The 14,491-nt window shown below is 47.9% G+C and overlaps 1 protein-coding gene across 1 annotated transcript in view; it reads right to left on the minus strand.

Annotated features, from left to right (window-relative positions):
* Positions 1–14,491, minus strand: part of ARHGEF9 (Cdc42 guanine nucleotide exchange factor 9) — a 196,573-nt gene that overhangs the window by 175,187 nt on the left and 6,895 nt on the right. The gene's annotated exons all lie outside the window — the stretch shown is intronic.

Genomic DNA, 14,491 nt, shown 5'->3' on the forward strand with positions numbered 1-14,491 from the left:
TGCACCTCTGCCCTGTCTCAGTGCTACAGCTTCACAAGGTGGTCCTGGGTTTGCTGCCATGCAGAACTACACGCCAGACACTGAACAGGGTTAAATTCCCTCAATTCCCAATCCTGCTCTCAGGAGGAGGAAGGAAACAAGAGTAGGAACAAGAAACATGGATTTGACAACAAAAACTCTCCATTTCCCCCTGAGCAGAGAGAGAACAGGCACACTGCAGCACTCTGGCACAACGGCATGAACTTCACTCACACTCTCATTTTACTATTAGTCCTCTATGAACAATCCTCATATGTATTAAAAAACCTTTTACACTCAATTTCTACTAAAACAAAGGTTATTAATGCAGCAGCTATTGCCCTGGATAACTCACAGACAAGGCAAAGCTCACTCTTGCATTCAGTCAAGCCTCATTCTACCTTGGCAGCACATCTATCTTCAAGAAGCAATATGCCACAAGACCTCTGCAGATGACAAGAGGCCCCAAAGAATAAGAGCACAGCCAGGTAAGCTCAAAAACCTTAACAGAAACAACTACTATCCTGCTTTCTCATGAACAAGAGTCATTTGGCTTCTACTGTAGCCATGGCACAGGGCTTGTGCTAAGCATTTTTGGCACCAGAGTAGCAAAAGATTAGCTGTTTGCTACTGTGGTGGGTTGTGTCCAGCTACTCACCACGCTATCATCCCCCTTCCCCTAAAAAGACAGGAGGGAAAAGTAAGATGAAAAAGCTCATGGGTCGATGTAAAGAGGGGGAGAGATCCCTTCCCAGTTACTGTCACAGGCAAAACAGACTCAACTTGGAGAAAACTAATTTCATTTATTGTCAATTAAAATCGATTTGGAGAAACAAAGATAAAGCTACCACACCATCTTACTCCTTTTTCCCATGGTTCCAGCTTTCCTCCTTCACTCCTGCTGGCTCTCCCTCCCTGCCAAAGGGCACAGGGGGACTGGCAATTGGGATAGGTTCAGTCAAGACATAACAGTTCCTCTCTGCCTCTCATTTCTCCTCATGCTTTTCCCATGCTCCTGCGTGGGCTCTCCACGGGCCATGACTCCTGTCAGGGAACATCTCCCTGCTCCAGCACCTCTTCCCTCCCATCTTCACTGACCTTGGGATTCTCTTTCTCACTTTTTTTTTCCTCACTGTGGTGGTTTAGCCCCGGCTGACAATAACCAAACCACAGAGTTACTCACCCCTCCCCACCTCAGCAGGATGGTGAGGAGAATCAAGAGTGAATTCTAGAGCTTTGTGGGTTGAGATAAGGACAATTTAATAGAACATCACAAAGGATAAGGAGTTATAATGACAGCCGAGGGATACAGAAAACAAGTGATGCCTCATGTAAGTGCTCACCACCCACAGCCCAATGCTCAGCCAGAGAAGCTACTGCTGACTCTGCTCTGGGCCATGATGTGGCCACTGTTGTGGAAGTGGCCATGCCCAGCACTGGAAAGCCCCCCTCCTTTCCTCAGAGCAGCCCCCACAGCCTCCAGGTACCAACCAAATACACTCCACACAGTTGCACAGTTTAACCATATATTGCCAAATACACAGCCTAACCACGTAGCAGTTATCTTCCACACACTCTGCCCCACTCTGCTTTGGACATCTATTTACTCAGCCTTTTTGTACCTGCCATGATGGGAATTTTAAACAAGAATATGCTTCCCCAGGCCTGTTTTGCAGCCTCAGCAACACCTGCCACCACTTAAACCCTGTAGCCCACATTCACATAGGAGCTCTGTTGCCTTGGGTCTGTACAGAGACCACAGAAAGCTTTTGTTCCCCCCCAAAAAAAGGGTTTAGCAGGACTGTTCCTCCCATCTGGTGCTTGAGGAGATCAGCTTCTCATTCCCCAGGCTGCTGCTCTGGGTCTGCAAGTTATTCACAGGCATCCCTGCTGCAATTTAAAGAGTAACACATTTGAATGGATTTGAAGGAGTGAAAAAAGAGAGCATTTGAGTACTTTCAAGTTGTGCAGCCAACTGGCAGCAAAAGACAAAAATTACAAGAGGTTCCTTTTCTTTTTTGTTTTCTCCTTCCAGTTCTATGTTTTATTGTTTTTGGCTGGGTGGATCCTGCATGAAGAAAGAAGATTCAAAGGGAAGAGGCTTGTCTGCAAAGTCTTTGGTGGGACGCTAGCACAGAGGAGAGGCTGCTTCTCATGTGTCAAGCAAAAGAGAGTCTCTAAGAGGAGACAGATCCTGCATTGCCCTCCTCAGAGAAGCAACACAACCCAGAAATGCAAGGCATAAGTGTGGCTTTAAAAATGAAACAATATATACATTTGATTTCTTTAAAGCAGCTTTAAACCAGACATGACTTAAAGCTGCCACCACGAAGCCAGACTTGAGCACTGTAGGCAGATAGGGGGTGATTCCACTCTACTCTGCCATCCACCCCAGCCTCCCCTGAACCTCTCCTCATCCTTGAAACCACCACAGTTGCTCTTGTCACAGTTGACAAGGCTCTCCCTGAGGGATAATAAAACAGCAGGACACAGGCATGATGCTCACAAGGCCTCGTGACCCGCTGCTAGTAAATATTCCGTGTGAGGAAAGCACCTTGTTATTAATTCACACCAATTCAGCCTGCTGGACCGGGCACACTGAAATCACTGTCTAACCTCAACAGGAACCAACTCACAGCTGTACAGCACCATCACCTGAACCAAATCCAGGCACTGGCATTGCCTCACCCAGAGCAAACCTTCTGCATTTGGATAAATTTCATCCAGCTTTGGTCAGTCTTCCCTGACTGAGTGCCAAAATCTGCTGTGTTCCATCAACTGATACAGCTGCCACTGTGCAAACACACACCAGCAGCATGCTTGTGGGAAACCTATGCTTTAAATAAGCCACACACAGAAAGGTGGCCTTATCAACCAAATCACACAGACTCAAGGGTATGAAACCCATAATGACAAAACAAAATCTGAGTATGGAGAAGAAAGGCTGCTGGAATATCTGATGAACCACTGCCCCATCTGGGGCACAGGAGGAGGAGGTTTTGAAGAAACACTTTGAATGTATTCTTGAGAACACCTATTAACCAAAACACTACATGAGTTAGTCAACTGCCTTCTTATTTTTCCCCTCCTTGGGCTGCAGGTACCGTTGCAGATGTCAAGTTAGAATAAGTACAGCTCACCAGCAAAGCTGTGACTGCCGTCTCTATGTGGTGGACTCAGACCACAGAAGACATGAGGCAACGCTATTACCTTACACATCTTCCACTTCCTTCCCAATTGCCTCAAGCCCAGAGAGGGTGGCTCAGCCTGGTGGCCCTGGTTGGTCTACAAAACACACATTACTTTACCTGGTGAGGAAAACAGTTTCATAAAGCCCCAGCTATCAATCAAACACTGAGAAGTGCTCCAAATTACAGGAGCTATTGCAGGTCCCTACCCTGCCCACCCTGATGTTCTTCCCATCACACAAGCAGTAACCCCTTCATTGTGAAAATTCACTTTCTTTTTGCAGGTTGCTGAGGTGGACAAGTAAGTTAGGACTGCACAAAACCCAAAGCAAACAGCACTAAGTGTGTTAAGCAAACACCTGTATCTATGGCTACAATTGCCAAACTCTTTCTCTTTTTTTTCTTGAATTATAAAAATCTTTAAGAAAAAAAACTAAGTTCTTTGTTTCCAATGCATGATTATGTAACATTTCCTTGGCAACAAGGCTTTTCTTGCATGATGCAAGTGGGAGTAACAGCAATTTTGCTTCTTTTAAGTGGGATTGAACAAGACAAGAGCAGAAGTCACATCACGGGCCCAGGTAACTCCCACTGAAGTTAACAGTTCACGTGGACAAAGGATGCCAAATCAGGCCCAAGCAATCAGGGCTGTGACACTATGCTGGGATTGATGCTTTTCTTGGGCAATTTTGTTCTTCTGCACTGGCCCTGAGTAAATTTACAGGAGTTATCTACACCCATAGCAAAATAAGGGTGCCCACATAGGCTGGCCATCTACCTTTTGCTCCAAAACTGGCCAAAGACCAGGCTGCTCATAGGAGATGGTGAGGGAATTCCCTTTGCATTGTGTGGTTCCTTTCCCTTTTCTTCCACTTCTCCTTTGTTTATTAAGCAATTTTTATCCCAACCCACAAGTTTTCTTGCTTTTACTCTTCCCCCATCCTACTGTGGGCTGGGGGGAGGGATGGCAGGGCAGTGAGTGAGCAGCCCTGTAGTGCTTGGCAGCCTACCCACATGGGGCTCAAGGTAACAACAGAGGTGATTGGTGTGAGCTTGATTAAACTTCTGTTACACTTATTTAGGTATTTGACCAGCTGCTGTGGATTGTGACATTGGCACATTTACTTTGGGAGCTGACATTTCCCCATGCATTCCAGTGCTTCATCCCTTTTTCACTGTACAATAAACTCCAAGGCTTGTTAATGACTACTTTCAATTTTTGCTGTTTGCTGTGTTGTCTCTTTGCTTTGCTTCACTTGGGAGGGCTATGATAAAAGCACTTGGACTTCAGCTTCTCTAGTTTTGGGTCCCACCTTGCTGCTGTCCCAGTAGTCTGTGAACCATCTCATGGAGAAAATCAGTAATTACCTTATTTTGTCCCAAGGCACACTTTGTGGAAAGACTGGCACCTACCCCTTCCCCTCCTCCAGGCCAGGTCTTTATAGCCTTGGCGTAACAGCCTTTCAGTTACTTGCATGTCCTTATGTAACCAGACTGTTCATACTGCTGTGTGTTGTGAGCCTTATTCTGATAATTGTTTTTAAGGCTAAAAAACTAACTGGGAATGCCACACAAGAACATGCTCCAAGGTGATCAGTCGTTGGGTGGCATGCTGTACATCTCAACAGATGCACTCAATAACAGCCACGTCCCCACCAGTCAATGAAAGGAACCCCAGGCACTCCTAGGCACTGTGGGATTCTGGAGAATGCACATGCCAGGTTACAGTCAACTTGTAAATCCTCTCCATGAGGTGACCTGAAGGAAAAACCACCTTAACCAGGAATAACAAGCTTTGAAGACATCAAAGAGGAGATTGGTGGTACTGCAGCCCTTGGGCCAGCCTGGACAGGACCTGTGTGAGAAAGGTGCTCTCCACTGCAGAGTCTGACAGAAAGCACCTGGAGAGACCTGAGACTGACCTCGAGGTGTTTTGTTGCCAGGGGTGTAGAGGGTCTGAGGCTCACTACACCCTGACTGAAAAGGAGATGCCAGCAGCATACGAGAGGGTTCCAGCCATGTCAAAATAGTTGGTACAACAGCCCAGCTCCCCTTGGCATCATCACTACCTGTGCTGTGCTGGACACTCAAAGGATAGGATCTGCTCTTGCTGCGGAGCAATGACTCAAGACGCCCCTCGGAGGCTCTCCATCCCTCTCCCTCACCTTTTGGCAGTGCTAAATTTGCCTCAAAACCCCTTGGCCACTCCCAACACCACACAGTGCTGCCGTTTTGTGCTCCAGGCCTGGGGACAGGCGCAGCAAAGGTGTCGGCAGTCCCGCAAGGCGGCAGCTGGGGCTGGAATGCACTGAGGGCCCCCGGGGACACAATCTTCCACTCAGCTCTTCCTCTGTGGGATCCAAAATAACAAACAAGAAGGAGCCTTTGGCCATTGTTTCTCGGGGAAGGGGGGTGACGGGGCGAGGGCACGCGGTGCAGCCTGCCAGAAGGCATGGCTGAGCTAAGGAAGTTCCTGCCTGGGCTTCAGTGTATCCGCTCCTCTCCAGGAGGGGTGGGGGGGAGGCAGGAAGGAGAGAAAATAGAGAACAAATGATCATGTAACCCTTGAGAAAAACCTGTCTGCTCACGGAGAGCTTACTTAGCCCAAGCATTCAGTGCCTATTGCTACACAAAAGAAAAAGAGGAAAGAAAACCCCGCCAGTTCTTCCGTTGCCATGTTCTACCACCAAAAAAAAATGGGAGGAAACAGATGTTAAGCTCTCCAGCGACAGGAAATTATCTCTTTCATGAGGGTACAGTTACTTCAGTGTATTTAGGTCAAATAAATAGAGAATCGTGACTTCACCCCCTTTCTGTTTAGTCTCCACAGACATTTCAGCCAGGATCCACCGCAAAGCCGTGGTCACGCTCTCACAGCGTGCCCCCAGATGATGAGGCAGGAGCAGCCACACTCAAGCCCTTGCCCACCTGGCAGATTCCGCCTCAAGCAGGTCTCTGCCAGCAGATCCCCAGCTCGTAACAGCCCACACCACAAACTGCTGCAGCCTCCACAAAAAATGAGCATCTTCTGTTTACAGGACAAGGGGGACAGTTTGCTGCTGGGCTTTGGCCAGGCATGGCAGTCCTGCAGCTTGCACACTAGTTTTTGTAACTAGAGGTGGAAGGAGCATGGAGAAGAGGAGACTTGGGTGAAACATCTGCAAAAGGGATCTCCAGGCCATTAGCAAGTACAGTTACGGCTTTCCGGTGCTGGGCTCCCTGAGGAGCACTGAGCCAGTGTCCATAGGAAGCAACCATAGAATTCAACCAGCCTTTACATGCTCTGCAAAATACGTTACACGGGAAGTTAAACCCCCTCATTAGGAGCAGGAGGCAGACAGGAGAGCAGTTGGAAACCCTTCCCAGTTAGAAGAGGACAGAGCTTACTGAAACACCGAGTTTTCAGTGGCAGAAGGGAATCTGGAGCAATGGTCTCGCTCCATCTCTTTGGGCAACCTACCAGAGAGTTAACACTGGACAAACAAGGCTGCCTTCCCAGTGGCACCATGCTTCTGCCCCACAGAGTTTTCACTGGTTTAAGCCCAAGCTTTTACAGTACTGGATCCACGTTTGTGTTTCTGTTAATTCATTACCCGCCGGGCAGACGGACAGATGCACAGACAGATAGCTCCAGCCCTCCCTTTATTCAGCAGAACGGAACTCAAAACTTTGGTTTGAGTAAATCAGTTCACTCGTGTATAATTTAAACATTACTTCCTTCCCATTTCGGGGACCTTTAGAGTTTGTGCGACGGCTAAACACAATGGAATTAGATCAGGAGACTCGTTCTGCCCGCACTCGAGCGAGAGACAGATAAACTGGACTTGTGCTGGTGCTGCCAAGGAAGGGACCAGCTCATCACAAACGTGAGCTGCTTCACATTTGGTGGGCCTGATGAAATGGTGTGATGGTGCAGAGAGCTCACCAGGGTACCAGCACTCAACTCCACAGCACACTGGGCCCCAAAACCTTCCACCAAGCCAGATACAGCTTTATAAATGCAGTGCCTGCACTGAAGAGGGAATAAAGCCATCAGTTAGCTCCTCATGCAGAGCTGAGCAGGAGAAACTCAACAAGAAAACACAGAGGTGGAAAAGCCCATGTTAATTGGAATCAAGAGATGAAAATGTAACAGATTAGTTCCTAGTGAAGCTGAATTTCAGAGTAAAGCTGTGCACAGAGGCCAGAAGCCTTTGGCATTGTACCTGTGACTAAATGTTCCTCCAGACTCACACAGCTGACCCATGAATTGCAGATGAGAATACCTTTTGCCCATTTAGCCAGCACTGTGTTTGTGGTAGCGTGACCCCTCACACACTACTTTCCATTTTCATAAGCCCCTTTTTTGCAATTCTAAATTCTTTTGTTGTATAGAACATAAAACTAAGGTGAGTACTGAACAGATCTAAAAGGATACTTTTGCTCTTGACTCCAGGGATGCACAGGGAACCCCCAGTGAAATGAGGGATCTTGCAAAACCAAGTCATCTTCCAGAACAAGGTTATGTTCTGATGCATAACTGTTTGCTCTATCTTCTCAAGTACTTGGCACCAACTGTGGCCATTCCCATACAGAAATATCTGCCATTACATGCAGATTATTTAAGCTGCTCAGTCATCAGCTGAAAGGAGCTAATTATACATAAGAACATTTAATTGCTATCTAGTAGCAGATGTAGGTACTCTAATACCAGAGTGATGAGCTACAACACAGCAGGACATGCAGACTCTGGGGTCTACACCCATACACACCCCATTAACGTCAGCTGAACAACATCAAGCTGCTGGCTGTCATCCCTCCTAAGGATGCTGGGAGGCAATAACTTCATGATGCTTGTGACATTAGTTTCCATTCCCAATTAGTCCATTTAGTAGAGATGTCTCAGGAACTTTACAGCTATGACATGACTCTGCACCGAGTCCCTTAAAAATCCTTCCCTTCTCCAAAAAAGCATGGCTGCCCAGAGTCTGAACATCACAACAGAAATCAGTAGCCAGCATTTAATTGTTTATATCTTGAGACAAAGATAGTGTCTAAATAATTGTCTATTGTATCCCAGAGACAGTACAGGAAAGCTCTTCCCCTAGCAGGGAGCCTACAGGTCACACATGCTTCTGCCATAACATTTGCTATAAATACTCTTCAGTTGAGCAAAGGTTTGTGCTAGTTACAAAGCAGGCTAAGGCAGGCACTGTGCTCCTATCGGTTTCAGCCATTAGATCTCCCCAGAGAATGCATATCCTACCCCATTGTTCCTGCTCAAATGTTTGAAAGAATTATTTTTTCCTTGCTTCTTTTGTTTGGGGAGTTTATTTATATTTCCTCTTTGACATGGTATTACTACTAGAAAAAATATAAGTGCCATCTTACAAGGCAGTTCAGCAATGCCAATATTGAAGTTAGGTGTGCAAGGTCACATTTGTAGATGTATTGCCATAGTTACAGACCTTGCAAATCTGTGTTTCTGTGTTAATGTATGTTCAGCACATTCAGCTCAGGATCACAAACAAAGAGCTGAGCGTCACAGGCAGAGGGATTGGGTGCACATGCAGCAACTGGTTCTGCTCAGACATTTCAAGAATTATTTCAGCATACTCCTCAGAAACAACCTTACATTGCCCCAGTGATGTCAAAGGGCATCTCACCTGTATTGAACTGCCTCTCCAAGCCCTGCTTCTGTCTCCAGCCATGTACCAAGTGACCTACTCTTTTTAGGCAGCCACACAGGTGGGATTTCCCCTGTACCTCTTTCCCCCACACCCTTTTTCCTTACAGCAGTTTGAACAAGAATGATTCTATGATTCTTCCAGGTTTCTCCATCACAGGACAAACACGTTGTGTTAAAGGAGGGAAGGGGAAAGGCAACAACAGAGATTGCAGGGCTGCTCTCATCCACAGGCTGCTGGCATCAAACCCACTACACAGCTTTCCTTTCTAGCACAGCAAACTGCAACAACCAACACCTCTTCTAAACACAAACACAACAGCAGAGTACAGAACAGTTGGTTGATGGTTTGCCCTCAATTCCCCAAGTATCACAATATAGAAAACCTATTCATCAAGCCAAGCCTTTTCACTAAAAGATGAGGTGGAGCCTTACCATGCTGTGAAACTGGTGGCAAGTCTCAGACTAGAGATCAGGGTACCAGGCATACACATGTCTTCACCTTCAACAGCAAACAATTGCTTTAAGAGTCTTCTCTGCTGCTTCTGGGTAAAATCAACCCAATTTCTGGATATTTGGAGGTTTGACTAGATGATCACTAAAGGTCCCTTCCAACCCCTACCTTTCTATGATTCTATGATGTTCCAAAGAGGCCAAGAACTGGGCATTTGGCCACTGCTGTATTCCAGGACATCCAATTTGGAAAGGCAGGTGGCCTTGAACAAAACTGCTTTTAGGCATGTGAAAAAACTAATCCTGTGTTTCCAGAAAAGCATCACGTCTGCTGAGTGCCTGGCTTTTCGCCCCAGAGAGGCACAGAACTTTTAAGGATCTGACATCTACCTGTCACTAACTTTTCCCTACAAGGTAGGCATACCATCAAATCCAGGCATTCCCACCCCATGCCCAGAACCCTCAAAAGCCACAAGATGCCTCCTAGACATTACCAACACCTTTCTCCTGCCTTTCTCCCTCACCAACACAAAATAATCCTTATCTGCATCCAGAGCCACAGTCCCCTGGCTGTGATGTTTTTGCAGGACCCGTCTGTAGGGGGAGGATGTTTGGAGCCTGATTTTGGTGACAATGCTGCTGTTGCTGTAGGTTATACCCTGCATTCATGCAGTCCAGCTCCACCAGACCTGGGCCTCGCATGCATATCTCACAACCCAAGACTTCAAAACCTTAGTTTGTTGATGCAAGCTTGCCCTACCAGCCTGATACAGATCTTAACCCAGATGAACAGCTTTTAACCAGGCACCGTGAGTGCATCCGCTGTCTGGACCGCTGCACGGTCTCACTAACACAGCTTTTCCCTGCAAAAGGGGCTGTCAGCTCACATTGCTCACGCCCTGAGGCCCCGCTCGAGCCAGCCACGCTCCACAGGGTGACAGAGGCAGCAGCTTGCTCTGAACACAGGGAAGAACATCAGCTTCAATTAGCATCACCACTGATGAGCTTTTTCATCTGCCGGCTGCAGCCTCGCCACGCACCCCGGCCTCTGGGACAGGGCTGTGCACACACAGGTGGCCCCATGGTCCTGTCTCATCTGCCTTTCCACCCTGCCCTGCTCAAGGATATGTTTTTTCAGGGTTAAAACCCCTAAAAACATCATAATTTATGAAAGAAGCCTTTTCTTACAAAGAGCTGGGGACTTTGTTCCAAGCACTGGACATCTTGTTATTTTATCCTTTTCTATATTCTATCTCTCCAATAACTCATTTTCAACAGCATGTGAATTTATTGCTATGGGTGGCAAGGGACTAAGACACCATAAGCAGGAAAGGACAGGACCGGTCACCCTGAAAGTGACTATTGCAGTCCCTCTGAAGACATATCTCCCCATCTCCAAGGATGAGCCCAGCACACTTACATCTCACCTCACCTCTGCTTTAAAACCACAAATGATTTGAGAACACATGCAGGCAACATCTAGCTTTTGCAGGAAATTACACAGCATGGATATATAGAATCACAGAATCATTTTGGTTGAAAAAGACCTTTAAGCTGATGGAGTTCAAGCCCACCACTAACCCACGGCCCTCAGCACCTCAGCTCCACAACTTCACATCCCATCTCCAGGCATGGGGACTCCACCACCTCCCTGGACAGCTTGTTCCAGTGTCAATATGAACATTGCTATCATGCCAAAAGCTCAACAAGCTGACTTGCCAGCTCATGTCATAAATTCTTTGTACATTACAGTGGTGATACCTTTGCCACAGCTCTGAAAAGCCCTGGATCTTCTACATCAGCAGGCCACAGCAAGCTGGGCATCAGGCTGCAAATGCAGCAGCATAACTTGGAAAAGACAAGCAGAAACATTTCTAACAAGGACATGCACCCAGTTGGAGACACAGCACCAGCTCTCAGCGAGCTGAGGCACACCAGCTCGTGTTTTGTCAGTGATTAGATTCAAACCCTGCTCAGCCAGTGCAAGACCTGCAGAAACTCCCACGCTGCTGCTCAACCTGCCTGCACAGGCAGAGCTGGGCCAGCCCTGGCTCCAGCTCACCAGTGCTACCAGGCTCTGTAAAATCTGCTGAGTGTTCTGGAGGGTGTTGCAGCATTATGTTTTTTACTTGGCTGCAGCTAGCACTCACTACCAAGGCAAAACCACCTTGTTACAGGGCAGGTGCTAGATCTTTGCTATGTGCTGACACATCCCCTTCCTGTAGTAAAATGAGCAGGTTCTCCCATATAGAGACTGTATCACTCCCTCAGAATAAAAGTTCTTCTAAGGAAGGAGTCAATCCCTCATGTCCACTTTGCTTGAGAAGCATAAAACCTGCATTCTGAACTGCAGTCATACCCACACAGTGGGCACATGGGATGCAAAGCACCTGATGACAGCAGGATGAGGATGGCAAATATTTTGACAGGTTACTGGTCCCAGTAACACCACTTTCCCATAACAGCTGTGATTCACCATTCACGTCAGCAGCATGGAAAAAGTGAGCCCTCCTTCCTTCAGGAGACAAAAGAAGTGCTTTAAGAAAAAAGTGATTAAGAATATGGGCTTGTCCAGCAGAAAACCCAAGCACATCTCAATTCCCACAGAAGCCAGAGGGATGTTCCACTGGCTTTAATCACTCTTGGGCTTTTTTCTTGTCTTAGCTGTGTTTTAAGTATATGCTCCCTCCTCCCCATAGCTCCATGCAGACAAGAGTGAGGGTGCCAGAAGATGGCAGGAAAGCCACTGCTGGCATAAGCCAAGGGCTGGGTCCTGCACTTATGCCACACCAACCCCAGGCACCACTCCAGGCTGGGGCAGAGGGGCTGGAAACTCCCCAGAGGGAAAGGCCAGGGGACTTTGACAGACAGTGGCTGAACATGAGCCAGCAGCATGCCCAGGGGGCCAAGAAGGCCAGTGGCATCCTCACTTGAATCAGCACTGGTGTGGCAGCGGGACCAGAGCAGGGATTGTCCCCAGTGCTGGGCCCTGGTGAGGCTGCAGCTCAAGTGCCGTGTTCAGTGTTGGGCTCTTCACTACAAGATGCTGAAGTGCTGGAGCATGTCCAAAGAAAGGTGACAGAGCTGGGGAAGGGCCTGGTGCAGAAGTCTGATGGGGAGCAGCCCTCGGGGCCCTGGGGGTATTCAGCCTGGAGCACAGGAGGCTGAGGGGAGATACAGTCACTCTCTACAGCTACCTGACAGAAGGCTATAGTGAAGTCAGGGGCGGTCTCTGCTCCCAAGTACCAAGTGGTAGGACAAGAGGAAATAGCCTCAAACTGTGCCAGGGAACATTTACACTGGAGATTAGGAAAAACTTCTTCCCTGAAAGGGTTGTCAACCCCTATCCCAGGCTGCCCAGGGAGGTGGGGGAGTCCCCATCCCTGGAGCTATTGCGAAGCCATGGAGCTGAGGGACATGGATTAGTGGTGGGCTTGGCCATGAGAGATGAGGGGTTGGACTAAACCTTAAAGTCTTTTCCTACTAAAACGATTCTATGAAACTCACACACAGCAGCACTTCTGTAGCAAGGCTATTACATTGCTATGAAACAGAGAAAGCTTTCCATGCAAATTGCTCCCTGTCTGTAGAGCTTTCCAGCTATGGAAACTACACATCATCTTCCTAATTCTGCCAGAATAAAGTAGGAAAGGAAGGTACTTGACTTTCCAGGGAGCATGAGGTATCCATGCAGCCAGAAGCAGAACTGCCCATTGTCACTGCAGCACACAGCAGCCCTGGAGGCCATTCAGCATCAGGAGACAAAATAGTGTGGTACAACGAAACGTCAGCTGGAGTCACCAGGTCTGAGCTGGAGCAGTGATGAGACTCATGGCACTCCCCCAGCTCCAGCCAAGGTCCAACCAAACAACCAAGGTCCAACATTGTCTCAGCTTCCACTTGAATGTATTTTAACACAAGCTTTGTCTTCAAAGCTGTGTTTAACATCTGTAACCATCTCCTTGGGTGGCTAAAGAGATAATTCATAGGAAATACCACCTAAAATGAACCTTGGTTTGGTTCCTTTTATGATTTAACTAAATATAACTTCGAAATTTAGCTGAAGGACGGCAGGAAAGTCGCTGCTGAAAGCTCCCAGCTCAGAGCAGGAGAGCCCTTGGGAGAAACCAGCTCCCTGCAGAAGGTTCTTATCACTCCTCTAAGAGTGGAGGAGCAATAACAGGAAGAAATTGTTTTGGCGGGACTTACACCGTAAAAAGTAAACTCACCAGCTGCTGTGGTACAAAATCTCCCTGGAAATCTTATGCAGTCATCATCCCCCATGGCTGCAGCTGGAAATCACATGCAGCCATCATCCCCCACGGCTGCAGGCAGCATCTCCCCGGCTCCCACACACCCACGTACACGAAAATGCTGGGAGCTGGTGACCACCTCTAGCCCTGCTGCTTCTCCTGGCTTTCCCTGTTATCTGTAAGAGGATGCTCTGAGTGTGATGGCAGAAGATCACTGAGTGACAGTGTGTGGTGCTCACCTGCTCTTGCTCCTGACAGTGTCTTTTTCAACTCTGGTCTATGACGTTGAAATCAGAGAGCAGCATAGAAGCTTAGGAACACTGTTAAACTCCCTACAGCAGAAGGGAGGAATGGGAAGAGGGTAACAGGCTCTGGGGCAGGTACCTTGCTCACTGGGAAGCTCCCTCCCAGTGCAAACCAATTCCTTGTGCTGCTCAGAACCCCAGAGGATGCTCTCCTCCTCACTCCAGGCTGCACTGTCAAAGCTCTGGCAGGACCCTGGTATCACCCAGCCATTGGCATCCTCTGCCTCAGCATGGGCAAAGGAGACCAGGCCCTGCCATGGTGAAGCCCAACACCAACTGCTTGGCCAAAGCCACAAGTGCAGAGGCTCAGTGACTGCATCGCTCCAGCTGAACGTGCGACTTCACATCACTTGAGCCGAGCACCCGGCGCTGGGGCCGACGCTCACATCCCTGCCATTGTTTTTACACACAATAGGCATCTTTTATACCCACGAGTCAAATGGGGCAGTTTTAAACTCATTAATGGTTCTCAAACAAGTCTCTGAGTGTACATGAGGCCTCTGGCAGACAATGTCAACCCAGTTTCAGTGGTATGGCATCAGCTGCTACCCTGCACCAGCCCAGCGTAAGAGGAGCAGCAAGAGCAAACGAGCTACAACTGTTCACAGT

This window comes from Colius striatus, chromosome 13, assembly GCF_028858725.1.
Source record: "Colius striatus isolate bColStr4 chromosome 13, bColStr4.1.hap1, whole genome shotgun sequence".
In the NCBI taxonomy this organism is placed as follows: domain Eukaryota; kingdom Metazoa; phylum Chordata; class Aves; order Coliiformes; family Coliidae; genus Colius; species Colius striatus.